The following is an 8,772-nucleotide window of genomic DNA, read 5'->3' on the forward strand; positions in this document are numbered from 1 at the left end:
CAAACTGTGTTATATGTATGTCATGAAACACTATTGTTCTATTAGAAACCAGGAGGGACCGGAATACAGGAATTCAGGGAAACCTGGAGGGATTTGCATGAATTAATGCTGAGTGAGATGAGCAGAACCAGAAAAATACTTTACACCCTATCAGCAACATTGGGGTGATGTTCAACCTTGATGGACTTGCTCATTCCATCAGTGCAACAACCAGGGACAATTTTGGGCTGTCTGCAATGGAGAATACCATCTGTATCCAGATAAAAAGCTGTGGAGTTTGAACAAATTTCAAGGAGTATTCCCTTTAATTTAGGGGAAAAAAACAGATATCTTATTGTCTGATCTTGTTATCTCTTATACTTTTTGTTTCTTCCTTAAGGATGTGATTTCTCTCTCATCACACTCAATTTGGATCAATGTATAACATGAAAACAAAATAAAGACTGACAGATTGCTTTCCGTGGGGGGTGGGGGTCAGGGGAGGGAAGTAAGATTGGGAGAAAAATTGTAAAACACAAAACTCAAATAAAATCTTTAAAAAAAAAAGACTGGCTGACTACATTTATCATCAACTGGTAATCTCAGTGGGTAAGGAAACTGAGCTAATGACATGGAGTATTACTCTAAACACAAGCCCACCATAACTCTCCATGGATAACCCCAGAGACCTGAATCATGGATGTGTCCATGCTCTTGGGACCAATGTATCAAAAGGAGTAAAGATTGTGATAGTATGATAGTTGGGAGAGTAATTTATATGACCTATATATTTTTTTATTTTAAATTATTTAACTTAAAACCATTCAACTGCCAAATAAAGTAAAAACCAAACACAAACTCTATGTCTGAAGCTTTGGAAGGGGAAATGATGATTGTATTGTCCCATGTCCTGGTCAGATTACCTCTGGAGTACTATATTCAAATCTTGGTGCTGAATTTCAGGAAGTCTACTGAGAAATTGAAGAGTAAATAAAAAAGGTCAATGTGGATGGTGAAGGACCTCAAGATTAAGTCACATGTGGATACTTAAAGAAATGGGAGAAGAAAAGACTTAGAGGGGAACCATACTAACTACCTGCAAGTATTTAAAAGATGTTGTATGGAAGAGGTATTAGGTAAGGAAAAACTTCCCAACAATCTAAAGTGATATAAAAAATGTAATGGGGGCAGCTAGGTGGTGCAGTAGTTACAGCACTGGACCTGGAGTCATGAAATATCAAATCCAGGCTCAGACAGTTAACTAACTAGCTGTGTGATTTTGGGCAAGTCATTTAACCCCTATTTGCCTCAGTTCTTCATCTATAAAATAAAGGACTCCCTGGAGAAGAAAATGGTAAACTATTCCAGTATTTTTTCTAAGAAAACCCCATGGGCATGAGAACACATAAAACAGACATGACTAAAAGGACTGAAGAACAAAAAAATATATAATGGGCTCATAGGGGCCTTTAAGTAAAGGCTGATTACTTTGTTGGGTATATTGTATCAATTGATCAAAAAGCAATTATTAATTCCTTATACAAAGTAGTTCTAAGCATTGAGGATACACATTTAAAAATAACAGTCCTAACACACTATCAGTGAAAATATGTACTTATCTGAGCACGTACTAAATACATACAAAGTAACTACAAAGGGATTTGGGGATGGGAGAAGCAAGCAGCTAGAAGCATCAGGAGAGGTGTCTTCCTTTTGTTTTCCTTTTTGAAGTAAGTGAAGATGTTCATTCCAGGAATGAGATGCAAAGACATAAACAGGAGAAAAAATGCCATGTGGAAGGAAAAGCATAAAGACCAAAAGGGTTGGTCTGTAAATTGTGGTTTTTTGTGAAGCAATGTGATAATAAGCCTATAAAAGTATGGGTCATCAGGTTGTTAGAAGTTTAAATGCCAAATAAAGAGGTTTGTACTAGATTCAAGATTTCTAAAAGTAATAGGGGGGAATAGGGGGAATGTTGAGTGGAGGATGGATTAGACAGGGGATTCTTGCTTAGGTACATGTTGGACTAGATCTTTGAGGAAACTTCTAACTGAAATTCTGTGAAATGCTTTTTTGGTGGGGGGGGTTCAGTCAACAGAAGATCTTTATATACCTTTCAATATGTCATGATTATGAAAGTGTACACAGATCTGATACGAATGGTGTGTTCTAATGTTGGATTATTGAAACTAGCTAAAAATGATATTTCTTTCAGTGATTTAAAAATCATATATATTACTTTTGCATCTCATTTATTTTACATGCTATTAGTTTTATCTCATTTTAAATACTTGATACTGAGTACAAATGTTAAATATGAAATAACTCAGAGAGTAAAATATACTTGTTGAATTCGTGTATACCCATAAATAATGGATATTTTTGGAGGGGAGGGGGTCAGAACACTGTCCCTGGCTCAAGGCATTCTGTGGATCAGATCATTTTATCCCTGATTATATTTAAGAGATCATGTTATTCCTATTCCATTTGTTTCAGATTGCCCCTAGAATCAAATGCAATTTAAAGCCCTTACAACTTGCTTCCAAGCTGTTAACATTTATTCACAAGTTGGGGTGGCTAGGTAGTGTAATGGATAGTCCACTGACTCTGGCTACAAACACTTGACATTTATTAGCTGTGTGACCCTAGGTAAGTAATTTAACCCCATTTCCTCAACAAAAAACAATATAGAAAAAATGTTCATTCAGAACTTAAGTTCATGGTTAATTATGAAGCTTAATTAGACTAGTGAAATCAAGATGAGTTAGACACAGTTATCATAGAATGAAACATTTCAAGCACTGAGGAGCTACAGTCTTTCTTTGAAGTTCATCATCATCATTCTCCTAAACTATAGCCAATCTAAAAGTTCCATATCTTATCATAAAGTACTTCTCCTCTATTAAAGAAGCAAGATCTCACACAATTTATCAGTCTTTGGAGAGTGCTTTACATGATTCTTTTAATTTTAGGTGCATGAGCAAACAGGTTAGTAAGAATGCCAGTTCCAATAATTCCTGTATATAAAAAAACTCTCTCATGTGTTGGTGTGATTGTTATATCTTCCTGTCCTTGAAGCCCCAGGTGCAAAGGCGATGTTCCAGTTAACAGAATAGCTTTTTATCTTTATCCTTTCTTCTAATTTCCTGTTGACTTTTGACTTTCATTCTGATGAGATGATGGTTTTACATTTGCAAATGATTTCCCCATGACTCACTACTGTGTTAAGATCTTCCTGGCGTCCAGTCCAGTTCTACTACACAACTGATTTGTTAATAATGGAAAGTCACAGTATTGTGCTTCTTGTTCATTTGTCCTAATTGCTACCTTCTCTGGTCTTTTACATTTAGCAACATCATCATAATTTAATGTACTGACATGAATGAAGTCCATAATAGCCTGGAACTCAAGGGCTTCCACAATCTGACTCTAATTTATCCTTCCATGATCATTTCACACTACAGTCCTAACAGAAGTAGCTTGGTGGCACATTGGAGTCAGAAAGACCTAAATTCGAATCCAACTTGAGACACTTATTAGCTTTGGGAACTCGGACAATTCACTTAACCTTTGCCTCTCTAAGTTTCCTCAAATGGTAAATTACAGCATCTGACTTACAGATTTGCTTTATAGAATGAAAAAAAATTGTAATATGTTCAACATACTGCCTGGCAGGTTTTTAAAGAGATTTATTTATTTTTTTTTAAATTTATGGAATAAAACAAACATTTCCATACCACAGTATAATAAAAAAGATTGCAAATGAACTGCAAATCTATTATTGACAACTTGCTATTCCTTTTAAATATATAATAAAGTTATCATATAAAACTTATTAAATACTCATTCTCATTCTTTTACAAGGTCAGAGATTTAGGGCAGAATACTCTCCCTTCCTCACTGAGTTCAGTGTCTGATTTGTAGTTGCTCCAGCTCAACTCCTGTCCTCAAACTAGCAGACTTCATTGTATTTAGTGATACTGTCCCTAACTTTCCATCTCCTCAATCTAATCAAACTCACGTGATTTACTCCTCTATTCCATCTCAGTTACACACAAAGATAGCCATACCCTTGATCTTGCTATCACTCATAAATGTTCCACCTCTATGTTGATGAACTTCCAAATTCTTTTATCTGATTATAATCTTTCTCTTCCCTTCTCTTCTAAATTCTCTCCAATCCAGTTTCCAATCTCATCATTCAATTAAAACTTCTCTCTCCAAAATCACCAGTATGCTTTTGCTGATCATATTTAATGGCTTTTTCCTCAGTGATCCTTGATCTCTCTATAGCTGTTTACCTTCTTCCCGATATTCTTTTTAGATTCTCTCCTGGTTCTCCTTGATGTATGACCACTCTTCGGTGTTTTTTGTCAGTTCATGCCCCAAAACCTTGGATGTCATCCAAGAGTCTGTCCTGAGTCTTCTTTAATCCTTCTATGCTGTCTCATTTGGTGATGTCATTAACTCTTATGGATTTAATTATCATCTCTACATAGATAATTCCCAGACCTAGATATCCAGCTGAACTTTATACAGACTCACATCAACAACTGACTTTATGATTAAATTAGATCTCTCTTGGGCATCTCAAGCTCAACATGGTCAAAATAGAACACATCATTCTCTTTATCCAAACCTTACAATTTCTGTCAAACGTACTACCAAATTCCAAATAACCCATTCTTGATGTCATCCTTGATTCACCATTGTCACTCATCCCACATATCCAATCTGTTGTTAAGTCTTGTCTTTATCTTTATAACATCTCTCACAAGCAACTGCTTTTCTCCACTCAATAACCACAACCTTAGTTTGGCTCTCATTACCTCTTGTTTGAACTATGCCAGAAGTCTTCTGACCGTTCTCTCTCAAGTATCTCATTCTAATCTATTCTACACTCAATTGCCCAAAGGATTTCTTTTTTTTTTGGAGGGGTGGCAGTCAGGGTAAGTGACTTTCCCAGGGATACACAACTAAGGTCCTCCCAATTCCACTGTGCCCCTTAGCTACTCCAGTCAAATTTATTTTTAAAAAATAATCTGACCATGTCACAACCATCATCTCAGCCTGCCCTTCCACTCAATACATTCCAATTCCTCCTCTATTTGGCATTTAAAGTTCTTCATAATTTTTTCTCATTCTTACCTTTCCACTCTCCTCCACTTCTACAGTCCAGCCATACTAATCAACTTACTATCCCTTGGACACATTATACTTAAGTATTTTGTCTCAAGCTGTTTTCCATGGCTAGAATGCTTGCCTTACTCTTCTCTGCCTCTTGGTTCCTTGACTTCCTTTAAGATCCAAACTTAAATCCCTATAAGAGGTATTTTCCAATCTATGACTGCAAGTTGTCTTTTCTTGAGATTACCTTTTATTTATACTAAATATTTGCCAATGTTCAAATTTTATATTATTTATACTATATACCTTATATAATGATATTATATATCAACATGGTATAATAATATAATACTAATATTTGTATATTATTACATATTATATATCATTTATATTATATACATAGCTATCTTTCTCTTGTATGCACATAATTATTTACAAGTTATCTCCCGCATTACATTGTGAGAAGCTTGAGGTATGTCTTCCCATACTTTTACCTGTGTATTCCTAGCACTTAACACAATGCATATTATGTACTTAATAAATGATTTTTAAAATTGAGTGATTGACTGACCCTATGGAATACAACCCAGATTTTTCCTTCAAGGAAAAGAAAGTATAGTTTTAATAGGACTGGCATTGGCAAGGGTAACTTTTGTTATATTGGGTATCTTGATTCTGCTTTGGAAATTGACATTAAAAAATTTGTCCAGGGAGCAGCTAGGTGGTGGAGTGGATAGAAGAACACTGTCCCTGGAGTCAGGAGGACATGAGTTCAAATCCGACCTCAGACACTTAATAATTTGCCTAGCTGTGTGACCTTGGGCAAGTCACTTAACCCCATTGTCTTTAATAAAAGAGTACCTTGCCTAAAGAGTACCTTACATATATGTATATATATAGTGTTTTATTTTTTCCAATTACAGGTAAAGATGATTTTAAACATTAATTTTTTAATTGTTTTTTGAATTTTACAGTTTTTTCCTCAGTCTCATATTCCTCCCCCCCCAGTCCCCACAGAAGGCAGTCTGATAGTCTTTACATTGTTTCCACATTGATCAAAGTTGAATGTGTTGAGAGAGAAATCATATCCTTAAGGAAAAAAATAAGAACTAGCAAAATTACATAATAAAATACCTTTTTTAAAAAAGAAAAATTAGGGGCAGCTAGGTGGTGTAGTGGATAAAGCACTGGCCCTGGAGTCAGGAGTACCTGGGTTCAAATCCGGTCTCAGACACTTAATAATTACCTAGCTGTGTGGCCCTGGGCAAGCCACTTAACCCCATTTGCCTTGCAAAAACCTAAAAAAGAAAAATTAAAGATCATAGTCTTTGGTCTTTATTTAAACTCCACAATTCTTTCTCTGAATACAGATAGTATTCTCCATCACAGATACCCTAAAATTGTTCCTGATTGTTGCACTGATGGAATGAACAAGTCCATTAAGGTTGATCATCACTCTCATGTTGCAGTTAGTGTGTACAATATTCTTCTGGTTCTGATCATCTCACTCAACATCAGTTCATGCAAATCCTTCCAGGCTTCTCTGTGAACATTCAAAGTTTTGAGTCTCAAATTTTTCCCCTCCTTCCTAAAACAGTGGGATTTTTGTTGTTTTCCTTCATTTTCTCAAAGACTATGACATCAGGAATGATACCATTACAAGCATATGAACTGGATTTGAGTGAGAGGGTGCTATGCTAAGTCACCAGCCTCACTTTCTCTTCCAGAGCCATCTGGATCCAGTGACCATATATGAATCAGGATGACTGGAGATGACTCTTGATGTGAGGCAGAGTTAAGTGACTTGCCCAAGGTCATGCAGCTAGAGAGTGTCAAATGTCTGAGGCTGGATTTGAACCCACTACACTACCTAGCTGCCCCTCCTAAGACAGTAATCAATTTGATATAGGTCATATATGTCCAATCATGTAAAGTATATTTTCATATTAGTCATAGTGTGAAAAAAAGAGAATAAAAGAAAAAAACAATGAATAAAAGCAAAAATAGTATGTCTGGATTTGTATTCATACTCCAAGAGCACTTTTCTTCTTAGAACAGCACTATCTCCTCTAAAGCATGAGCATTTTATTCATTATGGAGTCTCTAAGGGCTATTCAGGAAACCTTTGAGCTCTCACATCAGAAGTGATCTTTTTCTGATTTATATTTTATTTCTACTTAACCCATTCAAGTATCATATCTGTGTTATGATTTCATTATTGATGTTTATGGTTTTTAAAATTTCTCTCTACTATATTTAAGCTCCTTGCTTTTTTTCATCTTACTATCCTCAAAACACTAACAGGATCCTTTGCTAACAAAAGCTTATTAAATGTTTGCTAAGTTGAAAATTAATAAACTAACTCCTTTATGTTTGACATAATTGCACATGGATAACCGATATCAAATTGCTTGCTGTCTTGGGGTGGAAGGGAGAAAAATTTGGAAATCAAAAACTTACAGAAATGAATATTGAAAAATGTCTTTTCTTGTATTTGAAAAAAATAGTTAAGTCCTAGGAGAGCTAAGACTTCTCAGAAGCCTGCTTTCATGAGTGGGAAAAAAATAGTATTTATGAGTGTATGGATATTGTTTTTCTTAAGTCTTGTCTATTTTACAGGGATGAATTCCTTTCAGGGACAGTCCTATATATCTCATAATCTCATTCAGTGCTTTGCACAGTTCCTAGTAAATAGTTGTTGCTTAAAAAAATGCTTGTGGATTGATTGTACACAAAGGTCTCAATGAATAGATTAAGCATGACACTATGATTTGTTTACCCTTTTCATTTAAGTAGTAAATACCTTATAAAACAAAGTTAAATTTCAAAATTACAAATTAATGAAATCTGAATTAATTATATTTTAAAGTATAACAATTAGATCATCACAAAGAGATAAGATACCTTCTGTTCCAATGCTATGATCATTGAATTTGCCCAGATAGCACTGAAGGAGTTTTTTCTATAGCAACCTTTTCTTCTTTCTGTGTTGGTGTTAGTATTTTGAATTAATAACTCATGCTCTAAGGCTCATGGAAAAGAAACAAAGAGCTCTCATTTGATAAAGGTTTAAAGGTATAAGAAAGATAAGGGGGGGGGAATGGATTAGATAAGAAAAGACTAAGTCCTACAAGCAGTATTTTAACCACTTAAGGGTTTATTCATTTATTTAACAGACATTAATAAGATCTGTAGAAGTTAGAAGAAATAACTCAAGAAAAAGGATGATAGGAGAGTTAAGACAGCTCCACAATTAATATAATATAAAATAGAATTTGTTATAAAGTGCTATGAGATTAGAGGATGGAGAAATCACTATAATTGCAGCTATCAGAGGAAAGTTTATATAGGAGATGGCATGAAAAATGACGGCTTGCAAGTCACGATATGGAAAGATGGGATGGAATGTCATATAGATATACCACAAAAGGTCTAGCAGATAAGAATGCACAGGACCTACTTGCCTATAAAGAAGTAAAGCAATAAGGTTAGAGTGAAGAGAACTTGAGAGAGAGTAGACTGAAACAGACAGTGTTATGACTGAAAGATCATCTTTAAGAAATACATGCTATAGCAGCTAGGTTTGTCTTGTAGCCATTAACACCTTGTTCAAATCCTGACTTTGACAGATGACCTAGGGTTAGTCCCTTAACCTATCATCAATTC

The sequence above is a fragment of the Macrotis lagotis genome, chromosome 8 (assembly GCF_037893015.1).
Source record: "Macrotis lagotis isolate mMagLag1 chromosome 8, bilby.v1.9.chrom.fasta, whole genome shotgun sequence".
In the NCBI taxonomy this organism is placed as follows: Eukaryota; Metazoa; Chordata; class Mammalia; order Peramelemorphia; family Peramelidae; genus Macrotis; species Macrotis lagotis.